This window comes from Argentina silus (assembly GCF_951799395.1).
Source record: "Argentina silus genome assembly, chromosome: Y".
NCBI classification, from domain to species: Eukaryota; Metazoa; Chordata; class Actinopteri; order Argentiniformes; family Argentinidae; genus Argentina; species Argentina silus.
Window position 1 is genome coordinate 36653370 of NC_139654.1, and position 23457 is coordinate 36676826.

The 23457-nt window shown below is 43.8% G+C and overlaps 2 pseudogenes across 2 annotated transcripts in view; both read left to right on the forward strand.

The window, feature by feature from the left end:
• The window catches only part of LOC310824092 (cytochrome P450 3A27-like), a 33375-nt pseudogene that overhangs the window by 3034 nt on the left and 6884 nt on the right, over positions 1–23457 (forward strand). The window lies entirely within an intron of this gene.
• On the forward strand, positions 50–21596 carry LOC310823662 (cytochrome P450 3A27-like; annotated as a pseudogene). The gene is made up of 8 exons: positions 50–145; positions 279–392; positions 871–959; positions 1070–1184; positions 2116–2268; positions 5043–5262; positions 5466–5628; positions 21579–21596. The product of its transcript is annotated as a cytochrome P450 3A27-like (transcript).

Consider the following 23457-nt stretch of genomic DNA (forward strand, 5'->3'; position numbering starts at 1 on the left):
TCTGTGAGTGTATATCTAACTATCTTTGTTTTTGCTGGTCTGTAGGATCTATGATGGCCGTCAGCCCATCCTGTGTATCATGGACACAGCCATGATCAAAACCATCCTCATCAAGGAATGCTACTCCCTTTTCACTAACAGGAGGGTAATACGCTAAATTGAAGTTGTTGTATGGGGAAAAAAACATAAGGGCTCCTTAAATAGATAATATCATTGTTATTATAGCATTATTAATATTAGGTTAATCTTGCAGTATATAATAATAATAATTTTTCTAGAATATCTATCTCAACGGGCCTCTGTATGACACCGTGTTTATCGCTGAGGATGATGCATGGAGACGGATCCGCAGTGTCCTGTCTCCCTCCTTCACCAGTGGGCGGATCAAAGAGGTACAGTCCCATCTCTCCTCTCCTTCTTTCATTCATTCCTTTATACAACACAAATAAATGAATGACTAACAACTCTGACGCGTGTGTGTGTGTGTGTGTGTGTGTGTGTGTGTGTGTGTGTGTGTGTGAGAGTGTGTGAGAGTGTGTGTGTGATTTGTACTATGTGTATAGTGTGTATTCATTGTTGTTTGTTGTTGTGTGAAGCAGCAACTTTAATTAATTAATCCAAGACAAATTTTCATCCGGGACAATAAAGTATATTTGATCTTATCTTCGATAAGTAGTATAGAATAATAGTTCATCTTTGGAGTCACTTATTCTTTGACTATATACATAATGTATCCTGTATGGATGTATATTCTCAGGCTATATAAACATTAAAATAATTCCTGTTTCAAACATGATATTAATATATGTTTTGCACATATTAATCCACGTATCAATCATGATATTTTTCCATGTATCCTTCCCAACTCAGATGCTCAGGATCATGAAGCAGCACTCTGGTAACTTGGTCAGCAATCTGAAGAAGACGGCTGATAACGATGAGCCCATTGAACTAAAGGAGTGAGTATTTATCTCCGAGACGATAAGGTGAATTTGTAATTTCAGTGAACTCCCCCTTTAATTTTGTGGTTGTGGTTCTGGTGGTCAGAGATTGTGTGGTTGTGTTCCAGGTTCTTTGGACCATACAGTATGGATGTGGTCGTCAGTACTTCATTCAGTGTCGACATCGACTCCCTCCACAACCCCTCCGACCCCTTTGTGACCAACTTCAAGAAAATGCTCAAGTTTGACATCTTCAGCCCACTGTTCCTCACAGTCGGTACAACTGCCCCCATATAGCTTTCAGTCATTTTGTGCTTAATAAATGAAGCTATTGATTTCATTGATTAGACTGACATAAACCACACTGCCAATGGTTTGCGCTCTACTCATTTGACAAACACATGGGCCCTGTCCAGAACCAACCTCTAGTTCCTAAATGCTGGACACTTGGAGATCTGAGTGGATTGGATACAGAAGTGTCTAGGGATAGAGCCTAGGAGTTGTTTCTGGACAGGGCTGTGCATTGAATAGGATTGGAGTCACGTATCATGGTATTTCCTGTTCCTGTTTGTAACCGTGGCATTTCCTGTCCATCCAGCATTCTTCCCCTTCATGGGTCCTGTTATGGCAAACATGGAGGTATCCCTATTCCCTGCCTCGGTCACAGATTTCTTCTACGCTGTCTTTCAGAAGATCAAGTCCAATCGCGTGGCTAGCACCAGGAAGGTATGTAAATATAACTGATCAAATATACGATCTTCAGCCAGTATTGTGTAATACAATTGTAGAGATTTGGTAGCATCTGGTAGTTCTCATGTGATTTTGATCTGACGTAAGCCTGCTTCCAGAGTCGGGTAGATTTCCTGCAGCTGATGATAGAGTCGCAGAAAGACAGCAACTCAAAGGGAGAGGAGCAGAGTAAAGGTGCCTGCCTTAAACACACACACACACACACACACACACACACACACACACACACACACACACACACACACACACACTGTATACTAGCATCTAACACACACATACAGTACCTGCCTCAAACACCTATACCTACAAACACACCGTGGAAATACTCTACTTCGTCCCTTTCTCACACCTACCACCCCATTTCTCCCACTCTCCCTCTCCTCCCTCTCATTCTCCCCCTCTCTCCATCATCATAGGATTGAGTGACCACGAGATCTTGTCCCAGGCAATGATGTTCATCTTTGCTGGCTATGAGACCACCAGTAGCTCTCTGTCCTTCCTGGCCTACAATCTGGCAACCAACCCTCACATCATGACCAAGCTGCAGGAGGAGATAGACACTGTGTTTCCCAACAAGGTAACCCCTCTGCAGACTCCTATATAGTACTATTCATGTGGAACAGGAAATATGATAGTGACAGTGTTTTAGAGGGTACTGATGAGTGTGTAACCCCTGTGCACTGCAGACTCCTACAGATGGTTAGATAGGTGACAGTATTTTGCAGTGTGCTAATGTGTCTGTAGCATCCCTGTGCAGACTTCTGCCCAGTATTATTCATTTGAAACAGGAAGTAGATAGGTGTTGTTGGAATCTTCAGAATACTTAAAAGGCCAGTACCTGAGGACCTGAGGGATCTACAGGGTATATACCTTAAAAGCATGTCTGACATGCAGTGGTGTGCATGACCATAGAGTGATTTCTAAACTAATACAATCATCTTAAAATAAATTATAAAACTAACAGGTAATCAGTGCAGAGACTTGTGTGATATGTGCTCTCCATCTGACTCGTGCTGCTGCATTTTGTATCATTTGCCAAGAGCTTTCTTTGGTCGACCAGACAAGAGAGTGTTACAGTAATCAAGGCTGCTAGTAATACAAGCATGCATTCGTCTCTCAGTGTCAGCCTGGGAGAGGAAAGGTTGCATCTTTACAGCTGTGTTCTGTAAAGGTCCATGTAATATTCAAGCTTTCTAAAAGCTTCCTAACGGTTGTAATGACTATCTTTAATCGGTAGCGATCAGGGAACAAGATCCCTTATAATAAATCCCTTATGAATAAATATTTCATTTACGAACGCTGTTTTGGTTCGGAAAACACGCTTTTTAAAATGCAGTGTCCTACCTGACATTCGGTTTGCATATAAACATGTTGTGAGTGCCAGGGGTGTTCTAGGGGAGTAGACTGACCTTTCTCTGGTGGCTGCCTCTCCCAATCGTGTGCGCATGCAGAAAAACAACAGCTAATGTCCAACACTGCAAGTTCATTTCGGGGGGATATATTATTATTAGGGAGGATGTTGTTGTTTGGACAACTTCAGACAGAATTTCTCCACGATGGCAGATTTCCGGCAAACTTACTTACTCTTCTTTAAGTGATACAAATATGTTTTAGTCACATTCTTGATATGGGTTTCAAAATTAAGATCTGAGTCAATGGTAACACCTTGTTTTTTTGCCTGGTGCTTAGTGTTACTGTAAGTAGTGTCTTTAAGTGTGCAGACAGTTTGACCAGGACAAGGACAAAGAGCATTTTGGCATCAGCATTAATTAATTAATTCTAAGGTCATTAAGAACCTAGTTAATAACTTAACAACATAGTGCTATCTCAGTGCTATGATCGGCACAAAAGCCAGATTGGAACATGTCAAAGGTACAGTTGGGAAGAAGGAGATTATTTAACAGTTTGAACACCTTTTTTTCAAGAATTATAATTTTTTTGCTTAAAAAGGGAAGGTTGGAGATTGGCCTAAAATCGCTAAGGACTGAAGAGTCTACTCTTCAGTCCTTAGCGAGTCTACTTTTCTTCAGGAGGGGTTTCACCATGGTAGTTTTAGGTGCAGATGAACAGACCCCCACTTTGCTGAGCATTTCTGTATGACCACTGCAAAAGAGTTCATAGTGCTTCCATGTGGTGGAAGGTGGGGTAACAAGTCATCAAACACATCTTCAGGTCTTGCCTGAGTGATCCTCCTCACCTAATATTGTTTCTCTTATCTCAGAAGTATGTTGCAAATTCCTCACATTTGTAGGTGGAGAGCAGATCACCAGGTGTCTTGTGGGCGGGATTTATAAGGCTGTCAATCGTTGAAAAGAGCACTGTTTGAGTTGTTATGATTCATTATCAATTTTGAGAAATGATCCGGCTTGGCGTTTTTTTTATTGCCTTATTAAAAGCAGAAAGATGCTCTCGAAGAATATCAAGGTGGACCTGCAGTTTTTGTCAGCTCAGACTTTCTGCAAATTCTTTTAAATTTGGCCACAGCCTTTTTCAGTTTGAGTGGTGCTACAGAGTCGATAGTTGCCCTTAGTTTGGTGTTGAAGCTGGTTACTAAATCATTATCACAGGAGGAAGCTGTTGATGGTGTACTATTCATATTCATATTCATCATGAAATTCTCATCTGCTCAGCGACATGGCTAAATAAGTAATGGAGCGAAAATATATTTTTTCCCTACTTCTAATAGACTGACATGCATTCATGTTTAGCCAGGTTTCAGATAAAAACATTACAGTGCAGCTTTCGCTCTGAGATAAGATCAATAAAGGTTTTGCCAGATAGGGACCTAATATTCAAAAGCACCATGGTAATGTTCTCTGGGCTGTTCGGTGCTGCCCGGCCACAGTTAATGGAATGGATACCAAGTTATTCACATTTGAACCACCTGACAGTTTTCTTGTAGTCTGTCGACTGTGATAGGAAATAATAGACTATAGCACATTCAGTATTCCAAGCAGTCAATCCACTAAAAGCAGCCCAGTTTAGTGGCATTTTGACTTCTGATTGATCCTTGTGTACATCTATCATTTACATTGTTCAGTGGAATCTAAATGTATTTTCTTCTAACTATCAAGATAACATTATTTAGCGATTTTTTTGTTTATTCATGTACAACAAAAAAGCAAGTCTCTATTACACACGTACATTGAAAGTAATGGCGTTCTGTATGCGGGTGTCATGAAATTAGGCTATGCAGATTAGAATAAGTACAGTACTGTGTTCATTTCCCAAAAAAAGAACACAAAAAACTAACAGCTCTTCAGATTTGCGACGAAAAAGAGTTAGTTCTGGGCTACGGCTACGTGAACGACCAATCACTAGTGCTCATGTGAGTGTAATATCCCTGTTCAGGCTCCTATCCAGTACGAGGCTCTGATGCAGATGGACTATCTAGACAGCGTGATCAACGAGTCTCTCAGGTTGTACCCCATCGACTTGAAAGAGTCGCCAAGAAATCTGTTGAGATCAGCGGCATCACCATCCCCAAGGGTATGGTTGTCATGTTACCCATCTGGACCTTGCACCGTGACCCCGATGTGTGGGAAGACCCAGAGGAGTTCAAACCAGAGAGGTAATGGGCCACATCTTAACCACAACCACAATATCAATCACAACAGCAACGATAAGAGCAGTGTTCCACAAACAACCATAAAACAAACCTAAATGCGACGACCAAACACAAACAGGTTTCTTCAACCATGTATAACCATCATATTACTGTGATTTAATTGATATGTTCTTTAACCCCTCCTCCTCTGAACTCTCCGTGTGTAGGTTCAGTAAGGAGAACAAGGAGAGCATCGACCCATACACCTACATGCCGTTCGGGTTGGGCCCACGGAACTGTATCGGGATGCGATTCGCTCTGGTATTGATGAAACTGGCGATGGTGGAGATTCTACAGAGGTTCAACTTCACCGTCTGCAAAGAGACAGAGGTGAGACAAAATAATGATACAATGATTGTAAATATAATTTTGTACCTATGACTTTGTTGCATTTCTATATGTAGCAGAGGTGATTTTGGAATCACACTCGCGTGATGAGGTAGCCCTGCCTGAGACATGTAAACTGAAGTGTCGCCCTCAGACCTTGAGGATGTCCTCTTGGCTTAATAGTAGCGTTTGTGTCTTCCACATGGGAGACCCGGGTTTGAACCCCCATACTACAATTCTGTACTTGCGTACTGCATGAGTATGTACTCCCCATTTAATTTCCCAGATTGCATTTTTCAGTACGAGGCGCCAATCATCCTCAGTATAGGCTACCTACTAAAATTTAGTAACTAAATGATGGAAGTGTGAGATTTAAAAAAAAGCTATTTGTATTTCTGCAAAACTCCCTTGAGACTTCATAGGGCCATTTTAATGTATGTCGACCCAAGAGACGTTGTCCAGGAGTTTGAGTTTATTTGAATTTATAGTGCAATGCTACCCGAACGTAACAGTGACACTGTATTAGGTAACATTCATAGTGTAACGCTGACATCTGTTTTACTCGTTCCTTCATACTTTAACTGTGTGTCAACTCTCACCAGATCCCCATTGAGATGGACCTACAGAACACTCTGATGCCCATACGGCCCATCAAACTCAAGCTGCTGTCCCGCTGCCAGGAGTCCAACGACAACCAGCTCAAAGCAGACAGCCAGTGATGAGGACCTGCCCTGCTGCAGGTCTCTCAGTTATTATGTTACACATAGATCTAGGATAAGCCCCAACACTGGCTACTTTCAAAAATGGGCTTAAAAAAAAAAAGGGCTTCGCTTTTGCCTTAAATTGAAACTAAATTGGCGCTAATAATTGCACTGTGACCCTAAAATGCACTGTGACTTTTATTCTTTTTTTATGTCTTTTATGCGTTTTTATTCTAATTTTTTTTTCATGCTCTTTCCTTTTTATCTATTTTACGTAAAGCACTTTGAATTGCCTCTGTGTATGAAATGTGCTATATAAATAAACTTGCCTTGCCTCGCCTCGCCTCTGGGCTCTGCTGCTACTGTATGCTGCTCTCTTTGTATCTGTCTATTAGTGGAGGTCCAGGACTAGTTGTACAGAGACAGTTGTTGTCTGTCGTCTGCAGTGCAGGGATTTGCATGTGACTTGTGTATGTTTTGTACTCGTCTGGTAGTGGGTCTCTATCATCACGCTAAAAACGTGTGTATAATCACAAACTAAATCATAACATGAGAATGAACAATATGCCATCAAAACATGACAATGAATAGGTGTTAGATTAGATTCAACTTTATTGTCATTGTGCAGAGTACAAGTACAGAGACAACGAAATGTAGTTAGCGTCTAACCAGAAGTGCAAAAGGAGTGCAATGTGAACAATATATACAGGTAGAGCAGTATAAGCAATATATGAGCAGTATAAGTAGTGCAGTATAAGCAGTATATGAGCAGTATAAGCAGTATATGAGCAGTATAAGTAGTGCAGTATAAGCAATATATGTATTAACAGTAACATTATAAGCAGAATAAATATAGAATGCAGTATGAACAGTATAAGCAGTATATGAGCTGTATAAGTAGTGCAGTTACCAATGTATTGGGTCTATCTATGGGTATCGTAGTGCAGCAGTAGTCAAAATGTACCTGCATTTTATCGGTTGAAGTGCCATCTCATCTGTCATAAGATTTGACTTGTAAAACTGAAAAGTAGGATACAACTAATAGCCTAAATGTATAAACACAGACCACAACCAAAAAACAACATGGGAAAATCGTTTACGCATCCTCTGCAGCAGGAACAGTGCAGAGAAAAAGTATGTACAGTAAACCCCATAACTGAATACACTTCATACGCTTCAGCGCGACACAGAACGCTACATTGAGGTGGCCTATACTGCAACAAAGTAAAAAAAATGAGACAGACACGTGTCTTCAATAACTTGCATGTTTTATCAAAATACAAGCATTCGGCACATTGTTAACTTGTAGGAAAGTTTAATCAGGTTTTATCAATTGTATTTCTTTAAATGTGAAATAAATATCATCAGTGCAGAGGCTATAACACACTACAAAAGTCACATTAAATCACGGAAAGTAGGCTAGGCTAATTAACGGAACTATATGAATATACAGCCCGAGCCCAGTCCAGGGTTCTGAAAGCGACAAGTAACAAGTGTGCCCATCAACGGTCTAGATATTAGGCCTATACAGTGGGGGAAATAATTATTTGATGGTACTTTATGGTATGAGTATGGTACTTTTATTTTAACAAATAGAGACAGAATATCAACAAAGAAGTCCAGAAAAAACACATTATATAAAGTTATAAATTGATTTGAATTTGATCCCCTACAAACCAGCAAGAATTCTGGCTCATACAGACCGGTTATATGCCCATGAGGCACACAGATTACTCCTGTCACTTTAAGAAAGTACTCCTAATCTCTGCTTGTTATGGGTATAAAAGACACCTGTCAATAGAATCAATCTCTTCCATTCCAACCTCTCCACCACCATGGGCAAGACCAAAGAACATTCAAAGGACATCAGGGTAAGAGTTGTAGACCTGCACAAGGCTGGAATGGGCTACAAGACCATCAGCAAAAAGCTTGGTGAGAAGGAGACAACTGTTGGTGCAATTATTAGAAAATGGAAGAAATACAAAATAACCATCAATCGCCCTCGGCCTGGAGCTCCATGCAAGATCTCGCCTCGTGGGGTAAGGATGATCATGAGAAGGGTGAGGATCAGCCCAGAACTACGCGGGAGGAGCTTGGTAATGATCTCAAGGCAGCTGGGACCACAGTCACCAAGAAAACCATTGGTAACACACTACACCGTAACGGATTGAAATCCTGCAGTGCCCGCAAGGTCCCCCTGCTCAAGAAGGCACATGTGAAGCAGTGGACCCATCTGAAGTTTGCCAATGAACACTTAAATGATTCAGAGAAGGCTTGGGAGAAGGTGATGTGGTCAGATGAGACCAAAATTGAACTCTTTGGCATAAATTCGACTCTTCGTGTTTGGAGGGAGAGAAATGCTGAATGCTACAATCCCAAGACCACCATCCCCACTGTCAAACACAGAAGTGGAAACATTATGCTTTGGGGTTGTTTCTCTGCTAAGGGTACAGGACGACTTCACTGCATTGAGGGGCCAATGGACGGGGCCATGTACCGTAAGATCTTGGACAAGAACCTCCTTCCCTCAGCCAGAGCACTGAGGATGGGTCGTGGATGGGTCTTCCAGCATGACAATGACCCAAAACATACGGCCAAGACAACAAAGGAATGGCTCAAGAAGAAGCACACTAAGGTCATGGAGTGGCCTAGCTAGTCTCCAGACCTTAATCCTATAGAAAATTTGCGGAGGGAGCTGAAGCTTCGAGTTGCCAAGCAAAAGCCTTGAAACCTTCAGGATTTGGAGAGGATCTGTAAAGAGGAGTGGACCAAAATCCCTCCTGAGATGTGTGCAAAACTGGTGACCAACTACAAGAAACGTCTGACTTCTGTGCTTGCCAACAAGGGTTTCTCCACCAAGTACTAAGTCATGTTTTGCTTGGGGATCAAATACTTATTTCCTTCGATCAAATGCAAATTAATTTATAACTTTATATAATATGTTTTTCTGGACTTTTTTTTTTGATATTCTGTGTCTATTTGTTAAAATAAAAGTACCATAAAAATTATAGACCGCTCATTTCTTTGTAATCGGGCAAACTAACAAAATCAGCAGGGGATCAAATAATTATTTCCCCCACTGTACGTAACATTTGGAGATGTGTTAACACGATCAAAGAAAATACGCGGGAGAGGTCCACTGTTTGAGGCGAAAAAAGACAGGGTTCCCAGAGGAAAAATTAATAAAAATGAGTTCCTCACAAAACAAGGAACCCAAAACCATTTCAATGGAAACGATCGGACTTTACCTTGGAACGTAGCGGATGTATGAGCGCGGCTTTGGAATTATTCAAAACAGCGCCCGCGCTGCCACGATCAAAGAGAATACGCGGTAGAGGTCCACTGTTTGATGCGAAAAAATACAACGTTCCCAGAGGAATAAAAACGAAATAAAAATGAAATATCCCATTGTTCCTAACAAAACAAAGAACCCAAAACCATTTCAATGGAAACATCGGACTTTACCTTGGAACGTAGCGGACACATGAGCGCGGCTTTGGAATTATTCAAAACAGCGCCCGCTCTAACACGATCAAAGAGAATACGCGGGAGAGGTCCACTGTTTGAGGCGAAAAAAGACAGGGTTCCCAGAGGAAAAATGAATAAAAATGAGTTCCTCACAAAACAAGGAACCCAAAACCATTTCAATGGAAACGATCGGACTTTACCTTGGAACGTAGACTGTTTGTGGAACGTAAAGTAGTGTACCTACTGAACTCGAACACTGCACCTACGTGACAACCTACCAACCCCTGCAACCCCTGCACCCCCCCCCCCGGACAATTGCACTATTACTCCCCTCCCCTGCTCTTACTCAATACCACTGCTCTTCTGTACATATGTCCATACTGTTCATATTTTCTTAATACTACTGTTAGTACACTGCACATATCTGTACATACTGTGCATACCTGTTTATACTGTTCATATGGCATTCCATATTTATATTTATTCTGCCATCTACCTTATGTTACTGTTAATACATATATACTGCATTACCTATACAGCTCATATGCTGCTACACTGTTCATACTGTAACTTATTTATTCTGCTTATAATGCTACTGCTTACTCATATACTGCTTACACTGCACTACTTATGTTATACTGCACTACTTACTGCTCATATATTGCACTACCTGTATATACTGTTCATTGCACTTTCTGCTATTTTGCACTTCTGGTTAGACGCTAACTGCATTTCGTTGTCTCTGTACTTGTACTCTGCACAATGACAATAAAGTTGAATCTGATCTAAAAAAAATGTTTTCGCTGACTGGCGGCACAAGGGTGTGGGTTGGGTGGAGCTCCGCTGTTTGAGGCGAAAAATGACAAGGTTCCCAGAGGAATAAAAAAAAAAATGCCTTTATGCACCTGACACCATAAACAAAGTACCTTCTGGAAAAATAAACTTCTTCGAATCCAAGCCAGCTCTGTGATATTCTAGAAGGTCAGAGTTTAGCAGTTAGCACAGTAACATTGTTGCGAAGAGGTCAGATGAAGATAAGATATCTTTGAAAAAAAATGTATAAATATGATCAGACTTTTTTCTGATAAAATAGTTGTTTTTTTGTTCAACAGTACCACTTTGTCTGTTTTTCCATTTTCTTGAAGCATCTGCACTCGATTTCCAGCCAGCATCATAGTCATGACAGTGAAAGTGTCCAAACAGGTGACCTGAAAAAATATCAAAAGGGGGATGAGGAGAAGAAAGCGGATCTCCACACTGATGAAACATGGGCAGATGAAGAAGATACTAGCGAAAGAAAACAAAAACATGGAGAGGAAAAACTGTCTGTGGAGTATAAGGCAGCTATTAAAGAGAATGACAACATTTGGATGAACCTTCGTTCATCTTGGTCTAATAATGGAATTAGTCTAGTCGTGGTGTGGGCCAGGAGTGACTGCAACCTATAATAAGCCTTCTTTACTTTGCTACAGCCATCGCTGGCCGACATTGTCATTCACTGCCATCAACGGAAATCAATGTTTCCCACATTATATTTCATGCCAACGTCAATCAAAAGTAACCTCAGATTGTTATGGAAATCTTTCAGTGAACAACAACAAACGATGTTTGGTCTCAGTTGAGAGTTTTAATGCATATAGAAAGTATTATACAACGTTGGTCAGCTGGATCAGCATTCCTTCACCAACAGTGTGGATTCAGATACTGATGCTGTGGCTGAGGAGAAGACCATCCTTAACTCCAATGCTCATACGTCATAGGTCTAGGGGTAAACATATCTTGCACCTGTTTGCTGACCAAGAAGCTGGGAAAGAAGCGTAGGCGTTGTGAGCCACTATCTCAAACCTCAGCCTGCAGTTAGGAGTGTTCCAAGGTCACATAACATCTTTGATACAAGAGAAGGAGCAGTCGGTTTTGGTTCTTCCTCAGTCACATAATTAAAAATAACAAAGTACATTGGGTCACAGAAAGGTCAATACATTTAATATAAAACTAAAACAAAATAGTACAAATATTTTTTGCCATTACAAAACCAAGTACTGTAACAAAGTGATGAAGGCTTATCAAAGGTTACAGATGCATAGTCTTGAACCAAAATAAGAAAAACATACAATAATGATTGAATGGGTGGACTATGGCTTTAAAAGACCCAGAAAACAACCAAAATATTGTATGATGAAAAGTAAGAGATTCCCCAGACTGATGAAGAATAATGGACAGATGCCAAAAATAGAAATGAGACATTTTGTTTAATATACTGTGAAGGGGAGGATCAGGTGAAAGTAATAACGGGAGTGGAGAAAACAAGGGAACAAAGCTTTAGTCACAGTGAAAAGGTAATTAGTGAACAGGAGAGAAGTGCCATCAAACTTACTTGAGATTTTTTGATCATTTTGAGTTACAATTCTAGTGTTTCTTTTTTGTTCATCTGGTTCACTTTCTTACCTCTGTATCTATCTACAGTTTTCCCGTCTTTTCCAAGGGTAAACAGACCCGAGTTCAATACCCAACAGCCACACTTGGCAGAGTAGACAGCGAACACAATGCAAAAGGTGGGCTAACGGAAAACTGTTTTGATAGATTCAACAGTTTAGATTGTAGATTCATTGATAGGTTGGTTGATTGATTTACATTGAGCAGGACCTCTCCCTTTATGTTCCTTCCTCAGATGTCTATCCACAGCTGGGCAATGGTAATTTGCTGAAATGAACTGTGTATTAACAGTCAGGAGAATTCAAAAGGTAAAAAACCAAGTCACCAGCGTGGCTGCGGGGCTGAAGCCAGATTTATTTTGAATGGCCAAACCTGAATAAAGTATTCATTCAGTAAGACGAGTTATGGTTTAGAATGTTTGTAGAGCACACACATACACTCACCGGCCACTTTATTAGGTACACCTTGCTAGTACCGGGTTGGACCCCCTTTTGCCTTCAGAACTGCCTTCATTCTTTGTGGCATAGATTCACCAAGGTGCTGGAAAACATTCCTCAGAGACTTTGGTCCATATTGACATGATGGCATCACGCAGTTGCTGCAGATTTGTAGGCTGCATCTCCATGATGTGAATCCCCCGTTCCACCACATCCTGCTGGGAGTAGCCATCAGAAGATGGGTACACTGTGGTCATAAAGGGATGGACATGGTCAGCAGCAATACTCAGGTAGGCTGTGGCGACAAAGAAACAAACATCTGTTAATACTTATAGACACCTGCTCTGTCCTCATACATAGCTGAACACCTCTAAACACCTCCCAAGAGTCTGGAGACAGAATGTCAGTCTGACTTCAGGTTTATTGACTTAGAAAGAGTGAAACTGAGAAAGAGAAACAATAATCAATGATATGGTTTCACATCCACACATTGCCTTGCCATACATCACAGAGATGATCTAACAAAGAAATAGCGACATATAGCTACAATGTGTTGTATTAACATTGAAATATAGTATCCTCTCTTAGCTAACATAACCAAGAATACCCAATGTGTTCTTATATAATGCTAGTATGGTCTCACATGAAGAAATAAAAGGTAAGTTTACATAATCACCATGAAAGCCAATAGTACAAGCTAAACTAGCATCTTCCACAACACAAACACTTGTCTACAGTGGGATATTACTGATAGTCCTTTCGGTCCCTGCACTGATGGACACTATAAAGAATTATGGAGAACTCTCTGGTTATCAAATCAACCAATCAAAATCAGAGGCAATGATGTTAGTTGGACAATGGCCAATTCAAATGTCAGGAAGGCTTGATTTCCACTGGTCTCAAGGATTTAGATACTTGGGAATTACTATAACAACTGACCTATCAAAATTGTTTAAAGCCAACTATGGGAAATTGATGGGCCACATAAAAGGGGACCTTACAAGATGGGAAATTCTACCACTCAAGAATAGAAACGATAAGAATGAAGATTTTGCCAAGATTGCTTTTTCTCTTCCAATCACTACCTATCTATGTTCCTGCTTCCACCTTTACTATATTGGATAAATGGCTGTCCAAGTTTATTTGGCAAAGCAAGCGACCCAGACTTAAATTTAAAAGACTACTCTGCCCAAAAGACAGGGGAGGCCTGGACTTACCTAGCCTGAAAAAATATTATTGGGCAGCCCAACTCAGATCAATGATTGCTTGGATATCCCAAGACACTGACACTATATGGGTGGGAATGGAACAGAGTGAATGCCCAAATTTGCCTTTAGATTCAATACCATTCTTAAACCAAGACATATGGGGGAAAAAGAAAATTGCTAATGTATGGAGCAAGAACACCTTAAAAATATGGTCAATCTTGAGGAAAAAACTACAACTTCCCATGACCATTTCCAGAGCTATAATGATAGCAAACAACTGTGAGTTCTCTCCATCTAGGCTGGACAAGGGATTCCTAAAATGGAAGGAAAGGGGTTTAGTGGTTTTGGACCAGCTGTTTGACGGAGCAGTCCTAAAATCATTTGAACAGCTCAAAGAGGAATATGATTTACCAAACCAAGACTTCTTTAGGTACTTACAAATTAGACACTATCTACAAAGTCATAAAGAATGGGAACAGCTCTGTTCCTTACCAACAAAATTGGAACACCTCTTCATATCAACAACTAAAGGAATAGTGAAGACAAAGTTCATATCACATATTTACAAGATATTGCAGGAAGAGTTAAAAGAAGATAACTTAGATATTAAAGAAAAATGGGAACTAGAAATGAACACAATAATCCCAGATGAGCAATGGGAGACTTCATGCAGACAGGGACATAGGATATCCAGTAGTCCAAACTGGAAGGAATTTGGATGGAAAATGAAAATGAGATACTTTAGAACTCCACTTATAACATCAAAATGGAGCAACACCTCAGATCATTGCTGGAGGGGTTGTGACTTGGTGGGAGATCACACACATATATTTTGGGACTGCCCAAAGATATCAGAATACTGGCAAAATGTACAAAAAGAAATAAAAAAATGTCTCCATATAGATTTACCTCTTAAACCATTACACTTTATACTAGGGGTACTGCCAACTGATCTTGAAGAGAACAGTCAAACATACTTGCTGAGAATCCTCTTTTTAATAGCGAATAAGGTAATCACAGCCTCCTGGCTGAGGCCACACCCTCCAACAATTACACAATGGAGGGAAAGAATCCAAAACGTTTACAACATGGAATATACAACAGCATTATTACAACTGAAAGTAGATGTATTCCTAAATAAATGGTCATCCATTGCCCTACATTTTCATTTGATATGATTGAAATGCAGATTATTATTATATATTTTTTTAAAGATTATTGTTACTGTTATTATTATTGTTGTTATTGTTATTATTATTGTTGTTGTTATTGTTATTGTTGATGATGATAATGGTGATAATGTTGTTGAACATTACCTTATAATTTACCAAATGTAATCTATACTGTATGTATGTGGTATTGCTGAGATAATGATCATACCTCACATATATATTGGTTAAGATGAAAGATATCCATGGACTGTTAACCTTTCTGTGGACTTACCCGCGGCACCTTACTGTACCATCAAAAAGATTTGTTGTGACATACTGTATGACTGCAATTTATAAAAGGAAATGATAATAAAAAGTTTAAAAAAAAAAGAAAAAAAGAAAAGTGTACTGTAGTAGTATTGTTGTAGTTGGCTACACCTCAGCCTATGATTCTCATGGGGCGTTAGATTGTCTCTGATAGAATCCTACGGTTCAGCTCGACATTCAACGACGATTTTCACCTTCTGAGCTAGCAGGCTAACCTGTGAGCTCTCAATTCTTTGTTATTGTTGAACCCTAGCTCAACAATAATTCCTCAGGTTATTATTATAACTTGCTAGGTCACATGTGTAGGCTACAGCTAGCACTTGGGACAGTCGGCTAACTAAGTTACTTGTTGTTTCCGGACAGCTGAGAACCTTGGCTAGCTTTGACAAGCTAATATTGAGAAATATTAGCACCCTGTTTGCAGGAGGGTTGGCCACCTTGTGTTTGTAGCCCTAGGACTACTGAGCACTTTCTAGTTTGACATAATTCCTAGCTAGTTACCTCGTATAATGATCTAGAACATGCCAGTTCTCTCTAGTGTGGGACCAGTGCCATATCTAACTATGCGGGTACCAGTTCCCTGTGGTAGCACGATGGTATAGCAATGCTGAGGTGTATTGTACCTGCTTGTTGCATCGTGCGCTGTATCTAAACTAACCCCACAACTAAGTCAACTAATAAACATGGGCTACGCATATCTTAAACATGCCTGTGTGTGTGTGTTTGTGTGTGCTTGTGTGTGTGTGTGTGTTTGCATACATGTGTTTTTTCGGGGATGCAGAGAAAGTCTTCCAGCTGTTCCAATGAGAACATCCATCCATCCATCCATACATAGACCTATGCATTTAATTCTGGTTTGTTTATAACTAAGAGGAAGACACAGTTATCATCAAAAACCACTAGTTATCATCAAAAATGATGGTCACAGTTTGCTAAAAAAAGTACCTAAAAAGCCTGCAGAGGTCTGCCTAAGTTTGGGGAAAAAAGGATCTGCCCAAGATTTACAGCATACCACCTCATCTGTGAAACATGGTGCAGGGGGTGTTAGGTTTGGGCATGTATAGTTGCCATTAGAACTTGTTAACTTGTCTTAATTGATGATTGTACCTGCTGACAGCAGCAGCAGAATGTATTCTGAAGTGCACAGAAACATCTTGTCTACTTGAGTGCAAGCAAATGCGTCCAAATGCATTGGATGGCGCCACACCATACAATAAAACAATGCCATAGCCAAAACACTGCCATAGCAACGAGTGGAAAGATCTTGATTGGCCAAGTCAATCTTCAGATTAAAATTCAATTGAACATGCATTACATTTCCCTAATGATAAGAATTTAGGCAAAAAGACCTCAAAACAAACAACAACTGAAGATGGCTGCAGTACAGGCCTAGCAGAGCATCACCAAAGAAGATGCTCAGCGTCTGGTAGGGTTAGTGGGTTGCAGACTTCAGGCAGTTATTGTCCACTAAATACTAGTGGATTGTCCACTAAATACTAAACATGACTGCTTCATTTGGACATTTGATAAGTCTGTACCATTACTTTTGGGTACACTGAAATAGGGGGACTATGCATAAAAAGTGAGGTAATTTTTGAATGGTGAAACCAATGTGTACACAAATACCATCAAATAAAAGCTAAAAATCTCTACTTTAACCTTGTAGTAATTGTTTAATTTCAAATCCAAACGTTTGGAGTATAGAGCCGAAAGAACAAAAAAAAATTTGTTGTCTCATTACTTACACAGGCAGGGGTTTGGGAAAGTGAACAACATTTGACGGTGAATACATACTGTATGTCAAACCCCAGCCTGACCACTCCGTTCTTCCACCTCGGCTGGCCGCCTCTAAGAGGATGCAGTGGTCGCGCTCGTTGGTCACGGCTTTTCACTGTCTTGGCGCCCCGGTGGTGGAACGAGCTTCCCAGTGCGGTCAGGACTGCAGAGTCACTACCTATCTTCTGCCGTAGATAGAAGACCCATCTCTTCAGGCTACATCTGGACTGTCCCTCCTAAAGACCTCTTCACCTTCCACTACCCACCTGTACAGTTCCTCTACTGTAAAGCATTTTTAAAAAGCATTGTGACTGCCAATGGCCCCTGGTCCTAGCATAGTTTTGTTTTTCTTATTGTAGTGGTGTCCGTGTACACAGAGGCAGACGCAGCGGTGTAGTGAGGGAAAGGTCCCGTTTATTCATACAGTCAGTAATCGTTCAATCAGAGTTCGTTGGCTTTCCAGCCTCGTCAGAGCGTCTCTCTCTCTCCACTGTCCGCTCTCCTCGCCTTTCTCGCCGTTTCCAGCCTAGCTACCGAAATGGCAGAAGCACACACATCTTAAACATTCGCCGACGAGACTTAATTCGCAGCAGGTGTGCAACAAAAGTCTCGCCGACACAACCCCGGCCACGGTCCTGTAGCTCCCTCTACAGGCCGAACGCTGCATGTCCCCCCACATACCCCCACCGCCCGACACAGGCCGGGGACCCGACGGCCGACGACCTACTCCCCCCCCCCTGCACGGGAGAGGAAGTCTGCCACGACCATCTGCGCCCCCGGTCTGTGCACGACGGAAAAGTTGAAGGGCTGCAACGCGAGGTACCACCGGGTGATCCTCGCGTTTACATCCTTCATGCGGTGGAGCCACTGGAGGGGGGCATGGTCGGAGTAGAGGGTGAAGGCGCGACCCAGCAGGTAGTAGCGGAGGGTGCCGACCGCCCACTTGATGGCCAGGCACTCCTTCTCCACGGTGCTGTACCGGCCCTCCCTCTCCGACAGCTTGCGGCTCAGGTACAGCACCGGCCGGTCGGCCCCCTCCACGCGCTGGGTCAGCACTGCTCCCAGCCCTCTATCCGACGCGTCCGTCTGTAGGGAGAAAGGGAGGTTAAAATCAGGCGCATACAGGACCGTTTCTCCACAAAGAGCCCCCTTAAGGGCCTCGAACGACCCCTGGCACTGGCCCGACCATTGGACCGGATCCGGGGCACCCTTCCCAGTCAAGGGACTGGCCAGCTCTGAAAACCCTGGTACGAACTGGCGGTAATATCCCGGGCCCTCACCTCCTTCTTTGTCTTGGGCCGGGGAGAGGCGGCGATGGCCGCAGTCTTTTCAATCTGCGGTCGCACCTCCCCCCGTCCCAAGTGGTACCCCAGATACCGGATCTCCCTCCGCCCGATCACGCACTTTTTCGGGTTGGCCGTCAGCCCCGCCTGCCTCAGGGACCGCAGAACAGCAGCCACACTCCGCACATGCTGCGGCCAGGTGTCACTGTGAATGACAATGTCATCTAGGTAGGCCGCAGCATAGGCGGCGTGCGGCCGCAGAATACGGTCCATGAGGCGCTGAAAAGTGGCTGGGGCTCCGAACAACCCGAAAGGGAGCACGGTGAACTGGAATAACCCGAGCGGAGTGGAGAATGCCGTTTTCTCCCGGGACACCGGCGAGAGTGGAATCTGCCAGTATCCCTTCGTGCAATCCAATGTCGTGAAGTACCTGGCCGTACCAAGCCGGTCCAAGAGCTCGTCGACCCGGGGCATCGGATATGCATCGAACTTGGATTATTAACCCGTCTATAATCCACACAGAACCGTATAGCCCCATCTGGCTTGTTGACAAGCACGATGGGGCTACACCAATCACTGCGGGACTCCTCGACCACACCCAGCTCCAGCATAGCTTCCAACTCCGTGCACACAACGTTTCGTTTGTGCACCGGCAACCTATAGGGACGCGTGCGCACCGTTAAACCCGGCTGCGTTTCTATATGGTGGTCGATGAGCGTAGTCCGACCGGGCAGGGGAGAGAACACGTCAGCGAACTTAAGCTGCAAATCTGCAACGTCCGCGGCCTGGCTAGCAGAGAGATGGTTATCAATATCGACCGGAGTGCTAACTTTCGATTTTGGGACTTCCGGACCGAACTCCTCTCTCTCCGGAATTACCGTAGCCAGAGCAACCGTGACCACGTCGTTCAATTTTTTTAGGAGATTGACGTGATACACCTGCAAGCTATCCCCCCGGTCCGAGCGTACAACCTCATAATCCACGTCCCCCATGCGACGTGTGACCACAAACGGCCCTTGCCACTTCGCGAGTAATTTCGTGCTGGAGGTGGGTAACAGTACGAGCACCTTGTCTCCCGGTGTAAACTCTCGTAGGGTAGACCCCCTGTCATACAGGCGTTTCTGACACTCCTGGGCTTGCAGCAAATGCTCACGTGAGATAGCCCCTAGGGCGTGGAGCTTTGTGCGCAAGTCGAGGACGTACTGGATCTCACTCTTACTGTCGCTAGACCCTTCCTCCCAATTTTCTTTAAGCAGGTCTAGGACACCCCGGGGCTTACGCCCGTAGAGTAATTCAAACGGGGAAAACCCGGTGGAAGCTTGGGGAACTTCCCGCACCGCAAACAACAGGGGATCTAGCCATTTATGCCAATTCCGACTATCCTCGTGGACAAACTTCCGGATCATTGACTTCAAGGTCCGATTGAACCGCTCACAAAGGCCGTCAGTGGCCGGGTGGTAAACACTGGTTCGAATCGCCTTGATGTTCAACAAGCCATACAGTTCTTTGAGGGTGCGTGACATAAAATTAGTGCCCTGATCGGTGAGAATCTCTTTCGGGATTCCCACGCGGGAGATGACTTGAAACAATGCTTGCGCTACACTCCTGGCAGAGATATTGCGCAGAGGTATTGCCTCGGGGTATCGGGTGGCGTAATCTATCAAGACCAACACAAATCGATAACCCTGTGTGCTCCGGTCAAATGGCCCGATAATATCCATCGCAATGCGGTCGAACGGGTTCTCGACCAATGGTAAGGGCCGCAAGGGGGCCCGTGGAATGGCCGGGGGATTTACTAACTGACATTCCCGACAGGAAGCGCACCACCTACGCACCTCTGCCCGAATCCCCGGCCAATAAAATCGAGCCATTATACGGTGCAGTGTTTTGTCATACCCTAGATGGCCCGCCATGGGGTTGAAATGAGCCGCCTGGAAGACCATTTCGCGGCGGCTGCGGGGAACCAACAACTGGGTTACTTCCTCCTGACTATGTGAGTCACGACTTACTCGATATAACCTGTCGCTGATAATCGCGAAATAGGGGTAGGCGCGCACCGTGTCTGGCCGTATCAAAGTACCATCAATTGCTATCACTTGGTCAAAGGCTGATCTTAGGGTCTCGTCACGAGACTGCTCGAGGGGGAAGTCGCCTAGCAGCGGATAGTTCGGCGGGGAAGTCTCGGGGTGAGGCGCCCCCGCCGGCTCCGGCTCCCCGGCAGTGTCGCGAGGCGCCGCCTCGGCACAGAGCACATTACACGCCACACACCTCCCTAGCTGTCATGCACGCATCCCGGTAGCCCTCTTTACCGCTTGAGGAAACCCCTCCCAATCCACGCCTAGAATCAGGGGATGCGTGAGGCGTGGGCTAACCGCCGCCTGTACACTATGGTTTTTCCCCTCAAAATGAATTTCGATAGCGACCACCGGATATTCGTGAATGTCCCCATGCACACACCTCACCCGCACCCTCGATGCCTTCAACAATGCCCCCGGCCGAACCAGGCGCTCCTGGATCATGGACTGCATGCAGCCCGAATCCAAGAATGCCTAGTGCGTATCATGTTGTATCCTTACCGGAATACGATACGCCGCTCCTGGTCCGGGGGGAGGGCCCGGTATGTCGCCGATGCGGACGACCTGTCCCACGTCCATCGCCTGACACTCGGCCTGCACGTGGCCCGGCCGTCCGCACCGCCAACACACCCCCCCTGTCGCTCGAGGTGCTCCCTGTGGGGCCGGGGTCGGTTCTGGATAGGTGCGCCCCTGCCATCTCGACCTTAGGGCGGGCGCCGGCCTCTCTCCTTCCGCTCCCTCGGTTCCTCCTGGGCGTCGGCCCCCCCCCCCTTGCCGCGGGGCCGGGGTTGGTCGTTGTGGCCCCCGCGGTGGGAGGGAGAGATGGTCCTCAGCCAGTCCCACGGCGGTCTTGAGGTTCTGGGGGCGGTGGTACTGGACCTTGGGGGGACCTGGTGCCGCTCCGGTCCCCGGCGCCGGCCCGCCGACCCTGGTGAAGTCCTGGAGGAGGGCGCTGTCCGTGATCCTCGCCGCCGTTAACTCCTCCAGCGTTGCCTGCTGGGTCTGCTGCAGGGCCGTCTGCTGCTCGAGGACAAGCGCTATCCTCGACATCGCCGCTGCTAGCGCCTCCATTCCGCCTTCCCTCTGTGTCCCAGGTTGGGCGCCAAATGTAGTGGTGTTCGTGTACACAGAGGCAGACGCAGCGGTGTAGTGAGGGAAAGGTCCCGTTTATTCATACAGTCAGTAATCGTTCAATCAGAGTTCGTTGGCTTTCCAGCCTCGTCAGAGCGTCTCTCTCTCTCCACTGTCCGCTCTCCTCGCCTTTCTCGCCGTTTCCAGCCTAGCTACCGAAATGGCAGAAGCACACACATCTTAAACATTCGCCGACGAGACTTAATTCGCAGCAGGTGTGCAACAAAAGTCTCGCCGACACAACCCCGGCCACGGTCCTGTAGCTCCCTCTACAGGCCGAACGCTGCATGTCCCCCCACACTTATGATGACTGATGTATAGATGATTCACTTACTTGAGACAAATGTACTTGTTGTAAGTTGCTTTGGATAAAAACATCTACTAAATGTCAAAAATGTAAATGTAAATGTGATGAAAATGGGTGAAGTGTCTAGCCCCAAATTTACAAAAAATGGTTAGGGCATAAACCCAATATTTTCATGTTTTATTAATTTTTCCAGAGAACAGATTGGTGTTGAATTGTGGGATATATGAAGGATTGCCCCTTTTAAAAGGCTACCCATTTTTAATTGGCAATTATGGCACTTGAAAGTAGCCAAATATCCCTCTGATAAAAAAAACAACCTAAAAACTTGACATCAAAGATGAGCATGGAAATTAACAGGCCATGTAGCAATTAAGTTTGTTTTATTTTCTAGTGCATGAGGTTATTCGCAGGTTACCTAAATGTTAACCTCGTCCCCAGGCTATTGCTCACAGCGCATATAAGTCTGGAATAACGACGACTCAAACCTGGCCGTAGGGTGGTTACTGATTAAAGTATTTGTTATTATTTGATTTCAGCTAATCACACGGCTGCAAGGTGTAGCTTTTTATCAGAAATGTGTGGAATGTGCTGTGGAAGATGATTGATGCGAGGTAAAGCCCATGGCTATGCCCCGTCCCCATTTTTGACGCTCTTGCTCTTGGCTTAATGAAGGCCAATGAAGTTTAACGCATTGGTCCAACAGACCTTTTGGGCATTTGGGCAGAAGTGTCTGGGAACGAGACTACTTAAATCTTAACATAATATTAACATAATCTTCAGCAGTACATGCTAAGCACAGTGTATCTATGAGAAGATATTCAGCACTTTGCTCGTACAAAAGTCCTACAATTCCGAAGCGAGTATAAACCAAGGCAATAATTAATATTAAATACATTTAACTACATTCATAAAGTTCTTCATAACCAACATCAGGGAGATGTGACCAGAGAGGTGGTGAGTGGATCCTGGCTATAAGGGCACACTCTTGCCAACACACATTCTGGTGTGACATGTGCGATGTCTTATTGATCTATGTTGCTTTGGCTGTCTCCACGTGTGGATCATTGTAATCAGGGGTGGGGCTGGCCTTTTAAACACCTGTGCTTTGTTTCATTCAGGGAAAACAAAGAGATTTTTAACATTTCTTTTAAAGAGACAACACACATTTTCTGCCATGCCTCTATCAATTGATTTGGCTTTAATCAATGGTTTCTTCTTGATGTTGTGTACATGTTTTCATGCCTATGTCACCTTTCAGAGGAAATCAAGGAACCTATCCAGATCTGATGTCGTATTAGATGAGTCAAACCCTGTCAGAACATAGTTTGCTTTTGCTAGATTATTTTCTTTTCTTTTGTCTAGTATTGGTATACATGGTCGAAATTATGCACTCATATTTAGTATTTGGTCGACACTACTTTGTATGCAAACCGTCTGGGACCCATTGACCCCACCAGGTGCTGGGTATTTTTTCTGGTGATATTCTGCCAGGCCAGCCATCTTCAGTTTTTGAGGTCTTTTTGCCCATAATCTTA